At 46.5% G+C, this 20,673-nt stretch overlaps 1 pseudogene across 1 annotated transcript; it reads right to left on the bottom strand.

Annotated features, from left to right (window-relative positions):
* Positions 1–3,837: 3,837 nt before the first annotated feature.
* Positions 3,838–15,807, bottom strand: LOC309521930 (beta-1,3-galactosyltransferase 1 pseudogene; annotated as a pseudogene). Its single transcript, XR_014224646.1, has 2 exons — positions 15,672–15,807; positions 3,838–6,530 (listed from the first exon to the last, which is right to left on the bottom strand). The product of XR_014224646.1 is annotated as a beta-1,3-galactosyltransferase 1 pseudogene (transcript).
* Between the last annotated feature and the right edge of the window lie 4,866 nt (positions 15,808–20,673).

The raw sequence follows: 20,673 nt of genomic DNA on the forward strand, positions 1-20,673 counted from the left end.
CGATCGGAGGAGCTCCGCCATTGCCAGAGGCACCAACCCGGAAGTCCTCCTGAAGTTCTCACCCTGGGCCAGCAGGATCTTGGATGTGGTCGAGTGAAGGCTGGAGGCGTCAATAAGATAGCCCAGGAACTCCACCCGACCACATCCAAGATCCGTGCTATCTACAGTATCCCCCTGCTGGCCCAGGGTGAGAACTTCAGTACATAACGAATACCATATTAGATTACCGGTAATGTATGGTTAACTACAACAACAATCCCCCCCCTTTTTTTAATATACACAATATCTTCTTGTTGTTGATCTCTTTTGCTTTCGACATGGGTATTATTTCTTGTTTCTTCTTTTTTGTGTGTCTCCTCTTACTCTGTGCACTTGTAATTAAAAACAAAAACAGTTTTCCTTCAGTCTATGTCACCCAAGCTGAAACCCTAAACCTTTTCTTTCCCTGCCAACTAACACACATACCGGTATATTAAGGAGGAGCCTCACCCCTCCCTGTTTCACACAGTCTTGGCGCTATTGATGACTTCCCTGATGAGTTGATCACTGGATTTAACAGCTTACCTACCAGGAATTGTTGTAAACAAAATCTGCCCTTATGCCCTTATGGGAAGCACAAGAGCCCTTATAGAGTTCTTTATAGGTTCTCCATCAGTAGGAGAAAATAACGGAGGCCAACCAGAGAATATTGAGAAGCAAAGCAGCTAGTAAGCCTGATCTTTACTGAACTGTTGCAACAGGGTGCTCCCCTCACATGCAGGAAAAGAGGAGGACCCAGAATCAAGGTGTGCCTGCCCTTATATAGACATTTTAAATTCCCTGCCCTGGAGCTCAAGACCAGCCCTCCATACATCATACATACATCACAGAAAAGGTGGTCTACAACAGAAATTTGAATGTTGTTGTTTTTCGTGTCTGTCAGTTTCTCTGATTGCCTCTCCCAGTAGTCTGGCCATTCCTTTGAGATGGTGATTACCCAATTCCTGAGACAATGGGAAGGTTCCCTCACCCCCTCCCTCCTTGCAGAGAAAACATTTGGTCAGTTTGGGAGTCAAAATAGTTTCAGGATGTCTTCCTGTGCTGCTCCAGACATGTGGTCCACATATCTATGTACGTGCTTGGTTGTTACATTTATGAACATTTATTATATATAAGACCTTATTTTTTTTATTTCAGAATGCTCTGACGCTACGTGAGGAATGAGGAAGAACAAGAAGCCAAAATGTTTAAGAAAGGAAATCTTACCGTATGATTAGCTCCAAATACTTTCCAAATCTACTCCAGTATGCTACTGGTGCAGGCATTCAGATATTAACATAAAAGTATCTCTAAGCTTCTTTTTCTAATAGAAAGGATTTACTTAACTCAAAATCCCTTCCCCTTGTCATCATCCACATCATGGGTAGGCAAACTAAAGCCCGGGGTCCGGATCCGGCCCAATTGCCTTCTAAATCTGGCCCACGGACGGTCCGGGAATCAGCGTGTTTTTATATGAGTAGAATGTGTCCTTTTATTTCAAATGCATCTCTGGGTTATTTGTGGGGCATAGGAATTCGTTCTTTTTCTCTTTTTTCAAAATATAGTCCGGCCCTCCACACGGTCTGAGGGACGTGGACTGGCCCCCTGCTGAAAAAGTTTGCTGACCCCTGATCCACATCCTCCTAGCTATGGGGGCCAAGATGCTGCTCCATCTCTCCCTCCACAGTGAAAGTGGGACTGGAGGAGTCCCAAACACCTGGCTTACATTTTGCTTGCACCAGGCTACCAATCCAGTCAACAACACCAAAAACCTTGCATTTTCACCTGCCAACAGCAAAAGGATATTCAAAAAGGTGGCTCTGTTTGTTCTGTAGCAGCAGATTTACACTGGCCTATTTAGAAATTCTTGTAGCTGGTTGCTGTAATTTTTGTATTTATTATTTTCCTTCTTCTCCACCCCCCACCCCAAATACCTTATTTGAAATCTTGCCTGGAGAACTTAAACACTTGCCACTTGGGTAGTATTTGGGTTTGTCCCAAATAAAAGTTTTGCTGAACTGAGAATTCTGACATTTTTACTATGTATTTCCCTGTTTAGGGAAATTCTTAATGTCTGATGTTTTATTGTGTTTTTAATATTCTGCTGAGAGCAGCCCAGAGTGGATGGGAAACCCAGTCAGATGGGTGGGGTATAAATAATAAATTATTATGTTATTATTATTTTATAATTCCTTCTTTTAGAATTTTGTTGGCATGGATGGCCCTTGCTAGGGCCTAAAACATGATGCTTCAGTTAAGAGGATCAACAACAATGTTTTAATTCTATCAGTGTTGGATTGTCTTTTAATGATTGTGGTTATCCCCCCACCCCATGTTTTCAGCTGTCCTTATGTTTATCTGTAAGCTTTTGTTGGCGTCTCTCAATGCTGCACAGGCTGGGGCAACCTTTCCCAGGCCAATTTGGGCAGTGTGGCATCTTCCAAGGATGGGGAGACCTTCCAGAAAGCAACTCCAGGCAGTGCAGCAGTGTTACATTTATGAACATTTATTATATATATAAGACTTTAATTTTTTTATTTCAGAATGCTAAAGTGGTGCTTCAGGTTAAGAACAGTTTCAGGTAAGGCATTATCAGGTACCCCGGCAGGCAGGAGAGAAGCAACACTTTCAATTTTATTTGGAGATCGCCTCCTTCTGTGATGTATATATAATGTTTTGGGGGGTGATCTTGGGCTACAGGGTGGGCAATTTCAAACTTTTTAGAGGGACTTGCACACCATGTTTCAGAGTTCTCCTCCCTCCTGTGTGTGGTGAGTGGGGACCCTGTTACAACAGTTTATTTTCTTTAATAAAGACTAGGCTTACTAGCCGCTTTGCTTCTCAATATACTCTGGTTGGCCTGTGCTATTTTCTCCTACCAATAGGGAACCTGCTTAAGGACTCTATACAGGCTCTGGAATACCCCATAAGGGAAAGGGAGCAGTTTTTTTTGCCTATAACACAAGCATCTGTCAGAAGAGAAAGAGTGTACTTTTCTGGAGCCTCAAGGTGCAAGGATTCCCAGCCCAGACTGCAAACCTATTACCATGAGGAGGGAAAGTGATGCTAAATTGTAGCTCATAGATGTATGTAGGTGCCTCCTGTCCAGCTCTCGTGAGATGTGATGTTCTGCAGAACGGAGAGAGATGGTGCAGTTAAATGAGGACCTGAAGCTTGAGATACAGAGAGATTTGTGCTTGCCTATGAGACATGCTTTCTCAAGAACAACCAACCCCAGAGTTCCTTGTGCATAATAGACTGCATGGAGGAACCATCGGTGAAAGGCTGGTGAAATTGATCCCAGGGGCACAGTAGAAGACAGGGCTGCCGCTTTACAGGCCCAAAATATATGTTAGAGGTCTACTTGACACCCATGCTGCCATGGCATGCTGTAAATGCAATTCACAGCTGTTTCTGATGAGCTTTCTCAGAATTTTCCTCCCAAAAGGTTCATTTGGGTTCTTATTAACAAAAATCAGCAACGTGTGTTATGGGTTTTTTGGGCAACACCAATAACTGGTAGAAGCCAAAAGAGGTTTCAGTAAGTGAAAATGTTGTTGGAGACTGACAATTTCATTATATCCGTGACCTGGAACATATTCCCACCAGGAGTCTATTCTGGGGTGGCCTCAGGGTATACGAGAAACCTGGCAAGTGGCTTTCTTATATATTAAGAGCTAATAAAACACTTCTCAGATTGTATCGTCGTAACCACAGCATTATTTTAGACACTACTTTTCTCCCACTTAGTGGCCCGAAAAGCAACTTACAATAAAGAAACACAAACAATACTAAAAAAAAGACACAGATATATAAATAAATCAGTTTAATAAAATCATAATAAAACAAAAGACATAGATTATATGAATTAAATAGGGAACAATGGGGTTTTTCTTACACAGGCATTTAAGTCTCCGACCAACATTATAAGACAAGTGAAAAAGGCGTTCAGTAAAAAGTCTGTTCTTGGGATCCCCAACGTAGCTCCATGGGCACTACAAGGCCCATCAAACCCCCCCCCCTGCCCCTACCAATTTTTAATGATGAACTAGGCTCTTTTGGCTTAGGGGAGGGTTGGCTGATATGTGCTGCCTGCTTTCTAATGTTTTTTATTTGTTTTGCGGGGTGTAGGTGTTTTAGGGTTAGGGGGGTTCTGGGCATTCCTAGTTCTTCCTCCTCCAAAAACTAGGTGTGTCTTATGGTCTGGTGCATCTTATAGAGCAGAAAATACGGTACTTTTTCTGAATGCTCTTACCTGGTTGAGGATTCACCTTTTCCCTCTTTTTCAACCTTATCTCATCCTTCAAAGAGAACAGGGAATGGCTGGGTTAACGTCTTTATGGTGATTCATGTATAAATAATGCTGCGTTGTGTCTTGGGAAAAGCTCTCTGAAAACAGACAGTGTGTGTGTGTGTGTGTGTGTGTGTGTGTGTGTGTGTGTGTATATATATATATATATATATATATATATATATATATATGCAGCAGAAAATGACAAATAAGTCTTTTGCACAACTGGCAACAACCCAAGGAGGCAGGTCCTATGTGGAGTATGGCTTCCTACTGTGAAGGAAACGTCTACTGATCTGCTTTAAATTATTCTGAAGATGACCAGGTTGCATTTCAACATGCTGGAACAGGTAAACTCTGCATTGTCCTAGTGTAGGGTTTGCAGACTCAAAAATTGTTTTAGTTGCCATATTTCAAGAGGTAACATACAGAACTGCTTGCACACAACAATTTTATATATATTTAAAAACCCAAAATCCAGAACAATTGCTTTAAAATATAAAATTCCCCCTGGATGGGCATGTAGGACCCCAAAAAGAGGATATTTCCGGGAATTCCTGGACGTATGGCAATCCTACGTAGTGCCAATCCTAAGCATGGCCTGAGGATTGCTCTGTTCCAGTAGGTGAGGTGGTGGCTGTGATGCTCTCAGAACTCTGAGGTTGTCAATTTGGCACATTATAGTAGCACAGTGGTCAGTTCAGAGCAGACCAAACAGGTTGCTATGGCAACAGCTGCAGAGATTCTACGGGGAGGAGAGCCGTATGAATGGCAATGAACCACACGGCATGATGAGCATGTTATGTGGGACCAGCTCGCTTCTGAGGGCATAAATACCAATTTTGACAAGCACAGAATCTCCCTTCTTCTCTGAGCCATCCTTCCCTTTCCTCGTTGCAATTTGTTGGCATGGATTTGTCCATTGTACAGGAACATGCCAGCATGTTGCCAGTCCTCTATGCCAACTTCTCCACAAGAGGCTTCGTGTCTGTTCACCTCCCTCCATTTTAACTCTTGCAAGTCTGGTTCTGGTCCTGAAAGCCAGGCCAAATCTGCAGCAGCTCCTCTGGCCCGTAGTGATGCACCACCACCACCTTGGAGAACTTGCACTTCTCATACTTGACTTTGTACACGTTGAAGAGACCCCAGGGGCTTTCTGTCACACTGATACCCAGCTCATACAAGCAGATTCCCATGAAGGCATCTTCCATGTTAATGACCCTGATGGTCTTTGCTACCTGGTAGATCTTCTTGGCCAGATCCCCAGAGAGCACATACCCTGGGCCTGCGCAGTAGGGCGGGTAGGTCTCATTTGGGTACACCGCCCGTGGCACATACCACTTGTAGGCCTTGTCACGCAGTGGCTTTGTTTTCCAGTAGATGTACCCTGTCATGTAGTTCTTCTTGGGTGGCAGGTGAGGCTGCAGCAGCTGGGACACCATGTAGTTCACATTGAGAAAGATGTCACTGTCTGCCTTCACCACGTAGGTGGCATTGGGGCAGAACTTGCTTATCCACTCCATGCCCATCAAAGTCTTCAGGGTAAGGTTGTTGTAGGTATCCAGGAAGTCCTGCTGAATAATGTCTCTGTGGATGGAACTCTCCTCTTCCAAAAGGGCCTGGAGAGGATATCCAAATTTTGGGTGGACACCCGTCAGAAAAAGACGAAGAATGGAAACCCCAGGCACCGAGCTCTCATTGCCCCACGTCTGCCGGATGGCCTGCCTTGTGGCAAAATCCTGGGGCTCAGTTATCACCAGCAGGATCAAGAAAGGGCTCCTCTCCTGGCATTTCTTTGGCTCGTTGAGAAGGAACTTATAATCAGTGGAATAGACAACCTCTAAGGGATGCCGCTTGGCCACTGGTGGTGGTGGGGAAATCAGACCAGAGGGCTTGGTCTCCTTTGTCCTCTCCAGTGCAGATTCCCATTCAAATCTTATGGCACTTTTACGGTCGCCTGCGGAATCTGGACCACCGTTGAGCTTGATGTCGGGCGGTGAGGAAAGCATCTCGAGAGACTCCCATTCGTTCTTCGCAACAAGTAGGAAAAGGAAAGCAGAGCAGGAAATGAAGAGCACCACAGTGGGCAAATTCTGCAGCTGGGTCATGAACATCTTCCTGGCACCTTCCATACTTTTGGTGGGCAGGAGGAAGGCACTTGCAGACTGTATGTTGGAGGGGGACAGATCCTGGCCAGCTCTGTCCTGTTTCCAACGGCAACCTGAAAAAGAGAAGCCTAGTGAAAAGGAGGTGACTTCTGTTCTCTCTCTCTCTCTCTCTCTGTGTGTGTGTGTGTTTGTGTTTGTGCTTGCACACAAGGGGAGCTTTGGGGAATCAGGCTGGGCGCACGGAGAATCAGTCTGCCAACTGCCGACACACTCAAACCCTACTCATAACACCTGCCTTCTTGCCCTTGCAATCTGTTTCTGGAAGGAAAACATGCACTCTCAGGGATTGGCATTATTCACTCAACCCATCTATTTACAGATCCATTGGAATCCGAATAAAGTGTTATATGAGTTTGTGGGTGCCAGACTCCTGAACTCCTGGATCCAGTAAGTGTTAAACTAGAAGCCAGACCAGCTTCCTGATGAGGTAATCACCTGGGTGATGAGCCATTAAAGGAAAACAAAGGGAATGGGCTCTGTCTGAGACAACAAATGGGTGGGACCCCTCTCCCAGCTAGGAAGACAAAGTTAACGTTTTGGGGACTGTGGTGTGAACTAGAGGGAAAGCTGCAGGCTGGAAAGGCACAGAGGCAGAGCATGATGTTTGATTTCTGCTGGGATCCACAGCTGGGGCTACGGGAGAAACAATAACTTCTTGGGGTGATTATGCTCCGGCCCTCTCCATCATAGGCTCACTTCCAAAAGGAAACACAAGTTCTGGGTAACGTGCCCAGCTGGGTGTGTGCCAGGGTGTCTGGTAAGCTGAAAAGCTTGCACTGATGAAACAATGGAATTCCTCCCTGTATTTCCAAATTAGGCCATAAAAAAGTTAGAATGCACCGAAAGAGCAGCAGCACAAACAAAAATTCAGCAGGTGCAGGAGGCAAATTGAGCAATACAGGTAGTCTCAACACGTTTAGAGCGCTAAGTTATTCTTCTGAAACAGGAATAGCTTACATGGTGTACATGTGATGCTAAAATGGCAGACTTTATAAACGTTTGGTGGAATTGTTTAATGATTGCTAAATTCTATCTCAGAATCTTATGACAGCTTTTGTGTCTCTCTCAGAGGATGGGTTGGATCCAACCTTAGTAATACTCAGAGTAGACTCATTTAAATTAATGGACGTAACTATCTTAGGCCCATTCATTTCAGTGGATATACTCTATGTTGAACTTTGTTGAACACAACCATAATGTTGTTGAAATTTATAGGGAGAAGGAGCTCTGTTTTGGGTATGTTGTTGTTGGTTAAGCTATAAACCGCAGTTGTACAAGAGAGTATGGCATATTGCCCTTATGGAAAATTTGACTCACAAATGAAGGCTGGGAAGAACAAAGAACAAAGATACCTTTGTGGGAGACTGGTGGTGCTTCATTTCATTTAAGAGTTTTCCAGAAAACCAAAGATCAATTCCAAAGGTTTATACTAACTTAATAATATCACTTAATAATAATAATAATGTGTTTTACAGATGTGTATAAGTTGGATGTATGGGTTGTTAGGGCAGGGGTAGTACCATGTCATGCTCCTTCTGGAATAGTTTGTCCACCATTGGTCCCCACCCTGCATTCAGGATGGGTTCCTAGAAGCTATCAGCCTGTGACAGCAGCCACACCCCAGGAAAATACTTTGATTGCTGGCTAAACCAGGTGAGGGTTGTTGATGGGTCTCAAACCCTCGGTGACTTAAGTACTTTCCTTGCATGTGAAGACAGGCAGCCCATCTAGGAGAAGGAAAACTCTGATCCTAAACCTCCACTGCATTGTGGGATATCTTCAGGAGAAGAAAAGGCTAAAGAGTAAACCCTATACAAATCCTAAGTGGAGTCCCTAAGGTGGTTGGATGGTGCCTTGTATGTCTCCTTCCGGCAACCATGGTGTATGTATGGGAATACAGGTTTCCATAATGTATTTTGGGGAGTCTCTGGGGAATTTTTAAAAAAGCAGAAGGGAACTATTAACTACAAAGCCCTGATAAAGAAAGAATATGCCCGGACTTTGAAAGTCATCTAATCTCCCTTGCTGTATTATACTGTATTGTTTAATTAGTGTTTTTATGGAGCAGTCAAGTAATTTCGTTGTCCCCGAAGGAGGCAATGACAATAAAGATATTATTATTATTATTATTATTATTATTATTATTATTATTATTATTATTATTTTACCCTTCAGTGGCTAATTAAGAGTATTTGCAAGCATAAGTAAATTAATTTACATGACAAAATTTACTGAAGGGTTCAACGAGTACAAATCTTAAATTTAACCTGGGCCAAAGTGACTCTGGAATGTGAAAAGCAGAGTGCGTGTGCATGCACCAATATTAATATTTGTTCTCTTTGTTCTCTTATCACGTCCAGTAGCTTTATCTCAGTAGTATAAGATAAATATAAAAGGTCTGTTGCACTGCTGCCGTAATCACCTTTTCGCTAAACAGTAAGTGCAATGTTCATAGTGCAACGACTGACTCAGCAACCACAGGATCCTGGAGTTCTGAGCCAGGATCCTGGAACACCAGAGAAGCTGAAGCAGCTGCAGAATCTTTGACCTCTCCTGCCCTGCAGTTACAGGAAACCAAGATTCCAGCAGAAGGTCAGGTGGGGACAGATCCTTTCCTTCTTTTTCCCGTCACTTACTCAGTCTCCATTAATAAGCACTTTGCCTGCCGATGGCAAGCTGCAATCACAATAGCAGCGGTCTGGTACTTCCTCAAGGAAAATGAATGACCCTGGAGGAAAGTGACCAGCCCAAGATAACTTCGTCATAGGTATTTACCCAAGGAAGAGAAAGACACCTATAGGGTAAAGGTCTGGAATTTGGTGATGAAGAATTTAAGAATGAATGAAAACCACAAATCAGTCATGGTTATGCAGAAATTGTGTACAGTGGATCACTGCCAGTGTCACTTACAGGAGCCACGTAATAGGTCTACGCATGGCAGGGCAAGAGGAAAGGAAGCCCAGAGGGGACTTTAAGCAAACTGGAACTGGTGCCTATCCAGTTCTGTCCCTCTGCACAAACATGGAATGCCCCCCTCCGAGCACAATTCAAAGTGTTGGTGCTGACCTTTGAAGCCCTAAACGGCCTCGGCCCAGTATACCTGAAGTAGTGTCTCCACCCCCATCATTCAGCCCAGACACTGAGGTCCAGTGCCATGGGCCTTCTGGCGGTTCCCTCACTTCGATAAGTGAAGCTACAGGGAACCAGGGAGAGGGCCTTCTTGGTAGTGGAGCCTGCCCTGTAGAACGCCCTCCCATCAGATGTCAAGGAAATAAACAACTACTGTATCTGACTTATTTAGAAGACATTTGAAGGCAGCCCTGTTTAGGGAAGTTTTTAATGTTTGATGTTTTATCATGTTTTTAATATGTGTGGGGTATAAATAATAAATTATTATTATTATTATTATTATTATAGATGAAAGAGCCATCTGGAGATGGAGGGACATAACCCAAGATCTCTTCTTGTACAATTGTTCTCTTGACATACACCTTCAGATTGGGAATAGTACCATTCTTAATTCCACTGGCACCGGCAGAGCCTGAAAATGTATAAGCGCAGTGGTTCTACCATCGTTGTGCTGGTGGAGCCCCTATGTTGGTGGCTCAAAGGGGTGGAGGTGGAGACATGGTGGGGTTGGAGCAGAGCATGGCCACGGAGTTATGCTTGCTCAGAATGTGCTCCCTCCCCCTACCTTGTTGGGGTAAAGCTACAAAAGGTCTGGTACCCGTTGGAACATTCCCTTTGAAATCAATGGGCTGCTCTCCTCTCCATCTCCATTGGAGAACAGGAGTCTAACTAACGTGAGCACCAATCACGGCACAGCGCCAGGGACGTAGAAGACCAACCAGGGGACACAGGAATTGATGACCTCGGGAGAGGGGAGGCTATGCCACTTTGCCTCAGAACCCACAGGAACTCAAGTGGACAGGCACCTTGAAGAAGAGCCAAGGCAACAACAAAATAGGCGAGGGGGTGGGGGGGAATAACACTTGGCTTCTTCTTCTTCTTGGCTTCTCCAAACCACTGCAGCTCTGTTTAAGTATGCTGCAGGCAGAGGTGCCTGCTATGAACCTTGACTCTATTGCTGCAAATGAGGATTCCTACACATTTGTGACTCCTCTTAGAACTGCACCCAGGGAAACACCATTGGAACCAAGTGACTGCTCTTCCCAGATTGGTCAAGCCAGGAGAGTAGCCATCCCTAGTAAACCCAATATAAACCAAAGGGGATCCTCCACTAAAGGGCCTTTAACCTTCATATGTCCTAGTTGGTAAGGGAAGGATCCTGTCTCACTCTGGAATTATATTTGTCCTGAAGGGAGGGTATGCATCTATCCCACTATTTCAGAGCATCAGCTATAGAGGAAGCAAAGAGTCCCTGGCCGAGATTTGGGGGAGGATATTAAAACCGTCGCATGTAAAACCAAACAGGTACAGGCATTTTCATGTGGTCCAGTTAAAATAATAGAGTCATGGAGCTGGAAGGGACCACAAGGGTCATCTAGTCCAACTCCCTGCGATGCAGGAATCTTTTTGCCCAGCGTGGGGCTCAAACCCACAACCTTGAGACTGGTTCAGCATCCCCACCCACTGGCTGCACGAAACTGCCTGTATCCTCTCACTTGACACCTGCTTGCTTTTCCTGGTCAACATCATTTCCCTAAGCACCACTTTCCTTGACCTGCTTTTCCTCTGGTTGGGCTCTGGTTGGGACCCAGAAGCCACCACAAAAAAGCAGCTGGGCGATGGTAGCTTTTGGGGGGAAAGGGCAGGTAGGCATGGTTCATCACTCTCTTCTTGCCCAAAGCTTTCCCCCTTTCATTTGCCCCTTTTGCACTATACGTGTTTGGCGTGGCCTGTGATCTGACCCGTGGCATTGATCATCTAGCCTGGCACCCACCCACCTGGGCAGAGGAGAGAGAAGAGAAGATGTGGAGAAGGGGTCTTGGTCCAAGATGCATTCAGTAAACCCTCCTGGCCCTTCATATTCAGGCCATGTGAGGGCAAACTGGCTACCATATGCTTCACTTTGGGCTGCCCAGAATAATCAGCCAGGAGGTTTATATGGGCAACAGGAGCCCTAGCTTCTCTGGTGTCTGACTTCTGGTTCAATTCGCATTGCTGGACTGGCCAACGATAGGGCTGGGAGGTACCTCAGAGTTACCATCTTGCTCCATTCTTCTTTCCCATTAAGCTGGATCTCAGGAACTGTAGGCTTTTATTATTTCAAGGGGAAAGCAGTCGTGATCCCTTCCACCTCTACAGTTCTCTGAGACTATTATTCTACTGCAACCTCTGAGGCCATTTTGCAAGGTGCACAGTCTAACCAAATCAAGTGTGAAGAAAACATCCTCTGTTCCCTTTTAGGACTATTGCCTAGTCAGTGGTAGATTTGGGGGTCTCAAATTTCTGCGGTGCCCTGTGTGATGCCAGTTTGGTGTCCCCTGCTTCTCGAGGCTCCATGCCCAGGGTGGCCGAACCTCTAAATCTGCCGCTGGCCTAGTAACAGTTCAATCACACACACACACCCTTTCCCTTTTCTTTTTGGTTAACGTCCACCCTGAACAAGAATTCCGATGAACTTGGAAGCTTGCTCATTACTTTCAATCCATGTTAATAAAGGAGCTTGGCTGCTGTCGCTCTTTGGATTTTATCTCATGGGCCACCATGGACCAATAGGTGTGCCTGTATTGCTCTCAGATTCACAGTGATTCATATGTTCCCCTTCTCTAGTTCTGTTCTTCATGTTATTTGTTTAAAAGGATCTCCTCTTGCTTTAGAAACTTGTTCACCCTATTGTTAAATATAGTTTTTGATAAACGATTTCCTTATACGTCTTAATTACTTGAGAGCATTTTGCTGAGATTTATTTGCTGCCGTTGCCCTTTTCCACACTTCAATCCTGGCTCCAGTACAACTTGAGCTAGCTGACTTGCCTTTACTGCAGAAGAAGCAACAGCTGGACAAAAATCTAAGCCGACAACCACCTGCCCCATCAGGCCTCATCGTATTTCCCTTCCATTGCTGCAGCTTTCTGCTGAATATGGAGAAATGGTCCAGGCACACCTATTGTGCTTGTTTTGGGTGGTCCCACCTTGCACTGAAGCAGAATGGTGAAAAATCTGATTTTAGTAACAGAGTAGGAGCAGGAGCCCCGCAATGAAATCTCTGCACGTATTTCAGAAAGTGACAATCCGGACACAAAAGTTGATGAGTTTTGAGCCACTTCTGATAGAGGTTGCCTTATGTCCAGATTTCCCCGGACATTTTAGGGATTTCCGCCAGGACGCTTTCCCCAACAGCTGAATCATAGAATCATAGAATCATAGAGTTGGAAGAGACCACAAGGGCCATCGAGTCCAACCCCCTGCCAAGCAGGAAACACCATCAGAGCACTCCTGACATATGGTTGTCAAGCCTCTGCTTAAAGACCTCCAAAGTAGGAGACTCCACCACACTCCTTGGCAGCAAATTCCACTGTCGAACAGCTCTTACTGTCAGGAAGTTCTTCCTAATGTTTAGGTGGAGTCTTCTTTCTTGTAGTTTGGATCCATTGCTCCGTGTCCGCTTCTCCGGAGCAGCAGAAAACAACCTTTCTCCCTCCTCTATGTGAATCCCTGATATGTGCAGAAACCCTCCCTAGCACAAGCCTCACACCCTCTGAGTTAGGGAACAATGTGGAATCACTCGCTTTCCCCCTTTCCTTCCCTGTTTTGTGTGCCTGCAAGGGCAAACTTTATTTATTATTATTATTATTATTGTTATTGTTAAATACAGTTGCCTCTTGTGGAACATCTCTTCTGCATAAGTGAGCTGTTTTAAAAATTATTTTAAAAATTCCAGAAACCTGCATCCTTTTCTATTGGCCAACAGAAGCAAAATAGAAAGGGTGTGTGTGTGTGTAGGGATAGATGGGACCACAGAAATGCCACCGAAACCCACCCCCACAATGCAATTTTTGTATTGGATTTACTTTCCATTTTTGGATTTTCCCTGTTGAAAATCCATTGGCTGCCAGTTGGATGGGGGAAATGTCATGTGCACGGCACCCAAAATATCAAGGCATGTACCGTGCCACACTAAACTCCCTTGTGGACGAGCCTCTCATGAAAGGCATAAGAAAGCAATGACACCCTCTAAAATGTTGAGCCTATTAATAGCTGACAACTTGGTTCCCCTCCTCTAATAAAAGGAGCACTCGGGGCCTCCATTTTTAGCACTGCCTTTCAAGGGATCACTAACTATGGCACCTTCCAACATAAATTGAAAAAACCAGTTAAATGGGATGAGGAAGGGATTAGCAGAAAGAAACTGATTACTAGGAGTTCAAAGCTAGGGTGGTCATTTGAAAAAGGTTACAGGAAGAAAGGTTCAGTGACATTGCTTTAAAATAAAATAGACTTGTAAACCATTCAACAAAGGAAAGGGCAGGGTTTTTTTTTTTTTTTAAACAATGAAGATACAGGAGCAAGTGTTTTGAAAAGAGGCTCTATTGTTCTTCCAAAGTGGACTTTAGCTGCAGTGGTGTAGCAGCGTTTGCTGGTGCCCGGGGCCACGGAGGATGAACGGAGCCTGTTGTGCCAGCCCAAGTGGGACTGTGCTGCACTGCCTGCCTGTGCAGGGGGGAGCCCAGCTGGTCGATGCAGCCCTTGATGGGCAAATTCCCCTGATGCCCATGGAGAGGAATGCCAGACCAGGCCACTCTGGGGTCACCCCTTGCCCACCTCCCTTTGTCTATGCCTGTGCCAGCTCACTGTCCAAGCAAGGAGTGGGTGAGCACTGGCCAGGCAGCCATTCAGCAAGGGGGCCAGGGGTGTGACAGTGAGACCATCCTGGAATTAGGAGCCCAGAGACCCCCAGCAGCAGGCAGGGTGAGACAGGGATCCCTGATTGGGGATGCCTGGTTTGTGCCCCCTCAAAATTGTGCTGCCAGGGCCATGCCCCCCTGCCTCCCCCCACACTACACCTCTGTTTAGCTCACCAGGCTCTTAAAATGTATCAGCACTGCCAGTTGCTACTGATATTTCTTTGTCCGAATCCTACACACCACCTGACCCTTCTTGCTGCTTCCATCGTGTTTGCACTGTTGTGTTTTGCACATGAGAGGGAGAAGGAAGACACAACAGTCAGCACTTCAGGGAGTGGAAAAGGCTAGCTTGGTCCCCAGCTTCCATCTATTTGCAGCTTTCCCCTGTGCATACTTTTACACTGTGAGCTCCTTGGGGCAGGTACCTTTGCATTTGCTTCTTATGCACCATGAATTAGTTAACAGCCTCCCAAAGTTACTAGGTCACATAATAAACACATAAATTGCTAGGCTGGCTTTTTATTTGGAGGGGAGCGGGACAATGAAGCATTTCATCCCATCTGTACCAAACCTGAGTAAAAATGTGGTTAGCAACCAGAACAGGGTTGCCATACGTCCGAAATTTCCCAGACATACTCGGAATACTGCAGTTGGAAGCAGTGTCCAGGCAGAAATGTAAAATTCAGACGTATAACAACCCATTTTTGTCGATTTTGCTTTAATAAAGCTCAAAAACATCGGGGTTTTTTTGCAATTTTGCCAAAAAACTCAACAAACAACTTTCCCCTCCAAAAACTCAACAACTTTGCCCCCCCAAAAAAAACCACTTCAGCAACTTTTGTGTCCTGACTTTCACTGTTTGAAATATGGCAACCTTAGACTAGGTCTCCTCCACAGTCAGTAATAAAAACACAAGGGGCTGCCATATGAGAGACAGAGTGCTCAGCCCCCAGCAGTCATTTGTGTTTTTCATTTGGTTTTCTAATAACTTTATTTACTTTCTGTATGGTATGGGTGTAAAGGCTGTCTTTTCCTTTTTTGTTTGTTTGTTCTCTCTATTTCTGTAATAATTCAATAATTTTTTTAAAGAAAAAAACCACAAGGGGCTTCCACATGAGAGACAAGAGTGTTCAGCCCCCAGCAGCCCCCATCTCACTCACCTGCATACATCTCCTTGTCACCGTTGGTGACCAAGCAGATGGTTAAATAAATAAATGCCTGCTCTATGAAACACCTTTGCCATCATCAATTTCAAGGAAATCTCATTCAGTGCTCCATTTATTTGTTCTCTCCCTCCTTGAGGGACCTCTTAGTGGTGCCTTTCTACCCCTCTCCCATTCTCTTCTCTGAGGTGCCTTTTGCCACATCTCAGGTGTGCACTTACCTGCCCGAGGTGCTGTTCACTCAAGGTTGCCGCCTGCCTTTGACAGTATACTCCGGCTGCATGTCAGCTGCAATTTACCTTTCCCGGGGAGGGTGTGGCACAAGAGGAAGGGACAACGCCTACGTCATCCAGCTAAAACAGAGGGGAGTGAGCAGGGACTCTGCTTCCAGGAGAGTCTTTTTTCCAGGATCATTGAAGCACCTGGAAGGACTCACCACCTGCATGCCAATCCCATGCTGAATCTCTCTCACACACCAAAAAAGAACATGCCCCTCAGAACCCAAAGTCAAATACAAGAACAAGATGAAAGGGATAAATTTATTTTATATAAATGTATTTTATATAAAGGGACATGGGTGGCACTGCGGTCTACACCACAGAGCCTAGGGCTTGCCGATCAGAAGGTTGGTGGTTCGAATCCCCGCGATGGGGTGAGCTCCCGTTGCTTGGTCCCAGCTCCTGCCAACCAGTTTGAAAGCACGTCAAAGCGCAAGTAGATAAATAGGTACCACTCCGGTGGGAAGGCAAATGGCATTTCTGTGCGCTGCTCTGGTTTCACCAGAAGCGGCTTAGTCATGTTAGCCACATGACCCGGAAGCTGGCTGCGGACAAACACCAGTTCCCTCAGCCTATAGAGCGAGATGAGTGTACAACCCCAGAGTTGCCCATGACTGGACATAACGGTCTCCTTGGCTCAGGGGTCGCATAACTCCATACCCTCCAACATTTCTCTGATGAAAATAGGGATGTCTTAAGGAAAAGCAGGAGATTACGGGATCAAATCAGAAACCGGGATGGCTTCTGTAAATCTGGGACTGTCCCTGGAAAATATGGACATAGCTGAGGGTCTGCATAATGCTGTATCCCACAGGAATCATAATATGAAATATACATTCCAAACAAGTTGTGCTTGAAAAGACCAGGATAGGTAACAGAACTGGAAATGCCCATTACTCAGCAGCAAAACAAATATGACGTTATCCAAGCAATGAAAAATTCCCATGAAAATCAAGGGGCTTTTCTGCCTGAAGCAAAGGGCAAGAAGATGCCATCTTCCACTTCATGTATAAAAGCTCAGCAAACCACTGAATCTGATTTACACATCCTCCATTGCACCTTGAGGTCAGTGGCCTAGTTTAGTGGGTGCAGGACAGGCTGCCCAGCGTACAAACACAGAGAACTTTCTCCACTGATAGACCCTTCATATTTCCCGCCTGAGGCAGCTGCCTCACTCTTTCCTCATGGCAGGGCCGGCCGTGATTACTCTTGAGTCAGATGTGCAAAATACAACAAAGGAGTAAATAAGCCCACCCATTTATTTTTCCCCACAGTAGATTTTATTGAAGCTTAAAAGAACATATACAAATGTTAATATCAACTACAAAATCACTTTTTATAATGCAAAAAAGCATGAAAAACCCTAATCTAAATAAAAACAAAAATAAAGGAAGAAGAAAGAAAGAAAAAAAGAGAGAGAGAAAAGGGGATACTGATTCTTCATCTGTCAGCTATATACGGTATACAGTGGTGCCTCGCAAGACGAAATTAATTCGTTCCGCAAGTTTTTTCTTCTTGCGAGTTTTTCATCTTGCGAAGCACGGTTTCCCATAGGAATGCATTGAAAATCAATTAATGTGTTCCTATGGAAACTGCTTGCCAGGCTGGCGGTGCGGAGAAGGGCTTTTCTCCCCACCGCAAGCCTTCAGAACAGGTACGGGAACAGAGGGGAAGGGGCGCAGCGCTTCTCCTCTGTTCCCGGGGCTTGCGGTGGGAGGAGGGTTTTTCCTCCCCACCGCCAACATTCAGAACAGCATTCTGAATGTTGGCGGTGGGAAGGAAAACCCTCCTCCCACCGCAAGTCTTCAGGACAGCCATCCGAAGGCTGGCGCGGGGAGAAGGGCTTTCCGCCCCATCGCCAGCCTTCGGAGCAGCCTTCCGAAGGCTGGCGCGGGGAGAAGGGCTTTTCTCCCCACCGCCAGCCTTCGGAGGAGCCTTCCGAAGGCTGGTGCGGGGAGAAGGGCTTTCCGCCCCACCGCCAGCCTTCGGAGGAGCCTTCCAAAGGCTGGTGCGGGGAGAAGGGCTTTCCACCCCACCGCCAGCCTTCGGAGGAGCCTTCCGAAGGCTGGTGCGGGGAGAAGGGCTTTCCGCCCCACCGCCAGCCTTCGGAGCAGCCTTCCGAAGGCTGGCGCGGGGAGAAGGGCTTTTCTCCCCACCGCCAGCCTTCGGAGGAGCCTTCCGAAGGCTGGCGCGGGGAGAAGGGCTTTCCGCCCCACCGCCAGCCTTCGGAGGAGCCTTCCGAAGGCTGGTGCGGGGAGAAGGGCTTTCCGCCCCACCGCCAGCCTTCGGAGGAGCCTTCCGAAGGCTGGTGCGGGGAGAAGGGCTTTCCGCCCCACCGCCAGCCTTCGGAGCAGCCTTCCAAAGGCTGGCGCGGGGAGAAGGGCTTTTCTCCCCACCGCCAGCCTTCGGAGGAGCCTTCCGAAGGCTGGCGCGGGGAGAAGGGCTTTCCGCCCCACCGCCAGCCTTCGGAGGAGGTCCGAGGACAGTGGGGAAGACGCGCTGCGCTTCCCCGCTGTCCCGGAGATTTCCCTATGGGCTTTCGTCTTGCGAAGGAAGCCCATAGGGAAATTCGTTTTGCGAAGTGCCTCCAAAATGGAAAACCCTTTCGTCTAGCAGGTTTTCCGTCTTGCGAGGCGTTCGTCTTGCGGGGCACCACTGTATCCCTTATTAAAGTGGCTTCTTTCCAGAGCATTCAGACTGTTATGACCTTGGGGTGGGGAAGTCGGCTCCATGGCAAGGCCCTCCTGACTCCTGGATCCAGCAAGTGTTAAAATCTAAGCCACGCTCGCTTTCTGTGTTGAGGTTGATGAACCCTTAAGGGAAACAAAGGAAAGTTGATCCGTGGGAGACAGGAAATGAGTGGGGCACCTTCTCTCAGCTGGCTTGTGGGAATGGGTGGTAGTTATGAAAAACTATGGTAAAAATGACTTCCCGGGCCCAGAGACAAGCCTTGACTGGCTGGCCGTTGCTCCGTCCCCTGGGATGGCCGCTGAGGCTACAGGGCTCCCAGCCGGCCCTGGTTTGAATCAGCCAATTGGCGGTGGTCTGGGGGTGGAGCCAGAGGCCAGGTAAGGATGCTCCTGCTGACGAAGCCCTCGCAGTCGTTTTTGGAGCATCACCCTCCCAACCCTTGCTCTAATTGTTTATGGTTGTTGCAGGTTAATCTTTGCTTTTCAGGTCTGCGGGCGTTGCTGCGGTCGCACGATGGTTGCTGTTTCCTAGAGCCAGGAAGAAATTCCCCTGCTCTGCAAGTTTTGCCTTCCCCATAGCAATTGACACAGCTTTGGCGGTTTTAGGCCTGGGGCTGTATTCTTTAGTCCATCAACAGAATGGAGGGGTAGTGTGGTAGTGTGCGCAGCCATGTTAGCATAGCCCCGTTAGAGAAGTTTTGCTGTGAGACACTGGCCATGAGTGCTCGGCGTATGGTCAAACTGAGGCGCTGGGGAGATCTGGGTGTGTGTAACAGCCTCTTTGAATGAGACACTGGGGTTCTGTTAAAACCCTTGGCTCACAAAAGCTCCCTTTTGTTCATAAAAGGCACAAACAGCCAAGTTGCTGCTTTGTTGCTGGAGACACCGAAGATAAGATACAGTGGTGCCTCAGGTTAAGTACTTAATTCATTCCGGAGGTGCGTACTTAACCTGAAACTGTTCTTAACCTGAAGCACCACTTTAGCTAATGGGGCCTCCTACTGCTGCTGTGCCGCTGGAGCCCGATTTCTGTTCTCATCCTGAAGCAAAGTTCTTAACCTGAAGCAATATTTCTGGGTTAGCGGAGTCTGTAACCTGAAGCATATGTAACCTGAAGCGTGTGTAACCCGAGGTACCACTGTAGTAAGATTCAGTTAGGAAGGACTGCAGAAGGACTGTGTCCAATGGGCATTCGCCAACAACCCTCTGCAGATGTTTGGGGCTTCCAATGGGACTGTGTGTGTATTCTTTGTTTTGTAAACGCTATAAAAAGTCTTAATGGACAACACCTGGGGTTCAGTGTCAGGGATGAACCAGAGGTTTCAAGTCCCCCGGGCAAGAACTGGACGAGCTGCCCGAGGGGGGGGGAGAGAGTGAGAGAGAGTAAGGAGAGAGCAGTTGGAATAAGCCAAGAGCAGGAGGCAGAAAGGGCTAGTGAGCCGGGATTCATCATTTTATAAGTTGTTGGGAGGGCAAACGCAGGCCTCAGCAGAGATCTGAACTGAGGGACTCTGATGGATGATACGATGTGCTTATGACCCGCTGTAAAAACTGTAAATAGACTATAAAAATGTCAAGAGGCTCCCGTGGTGATTGTGGTGAAGAGAGAAGCCCTCAACTCTGACATTCAGCTTTTATGAAATATCCCACTAAATCAGTTAGTTTGCACAAACTAATAAATGATGGACTCTCCTCTCAGTCTCCTGTGTCTCATTGGCAAGATCCAGGAAGAGCAGGTTTTTACCTGCAACAAAACTCCCAGAACTGAAGGGGGGGCAGCTGTGTAAACATCCATTTTGCAGTGTCCCCCATATTGCCTACCTGCCCCTGTTCAGCCTCAGTACCCAGCTGGGGGCTGGGAGGGATTCATGCCTCTGAATTCCAGAAGTCCGTACTTAACCTGAAACTGTTCTTAACCTGAAGCACCACTTTAGCTAATGGGGCCTCCTGCTGCCGCTGCACAGCCAGAGCACGATTTCTGTTCTCATCCTGAAGCAAAGTTCTTAACCCGAGGTAATATTTCTGGGTTAGCGGAGTCTGTAACCTGAAGCATATGTAACTCGAGGTACCACTATATCCCAAAGAAACCACAGTCTCCTCTGTATCTCTTTTCCACAAGGAAAGACGAACCTTAGGTAAGCATGCCTGGAATTCCTGGACTCTCACACTGCTCAGAGACTGGGGTGGCATGCAACAATATAGAATTGTAGAGTTGAAAGGGACCCCAAGGGTCTTCTAATCTAACCCCCTGCAAT

This window comes from Podarcis vaucheri, assembly GCF_965113315.1.
Source record: "Podarcis vaucheri genome assembly, chromosome: 17".
NCBI lineage: Eukaryota > Metazoa > Chordata > Lepidosauria > Squamata > Lacertidae > Podarcis > Podarcis vaucheri.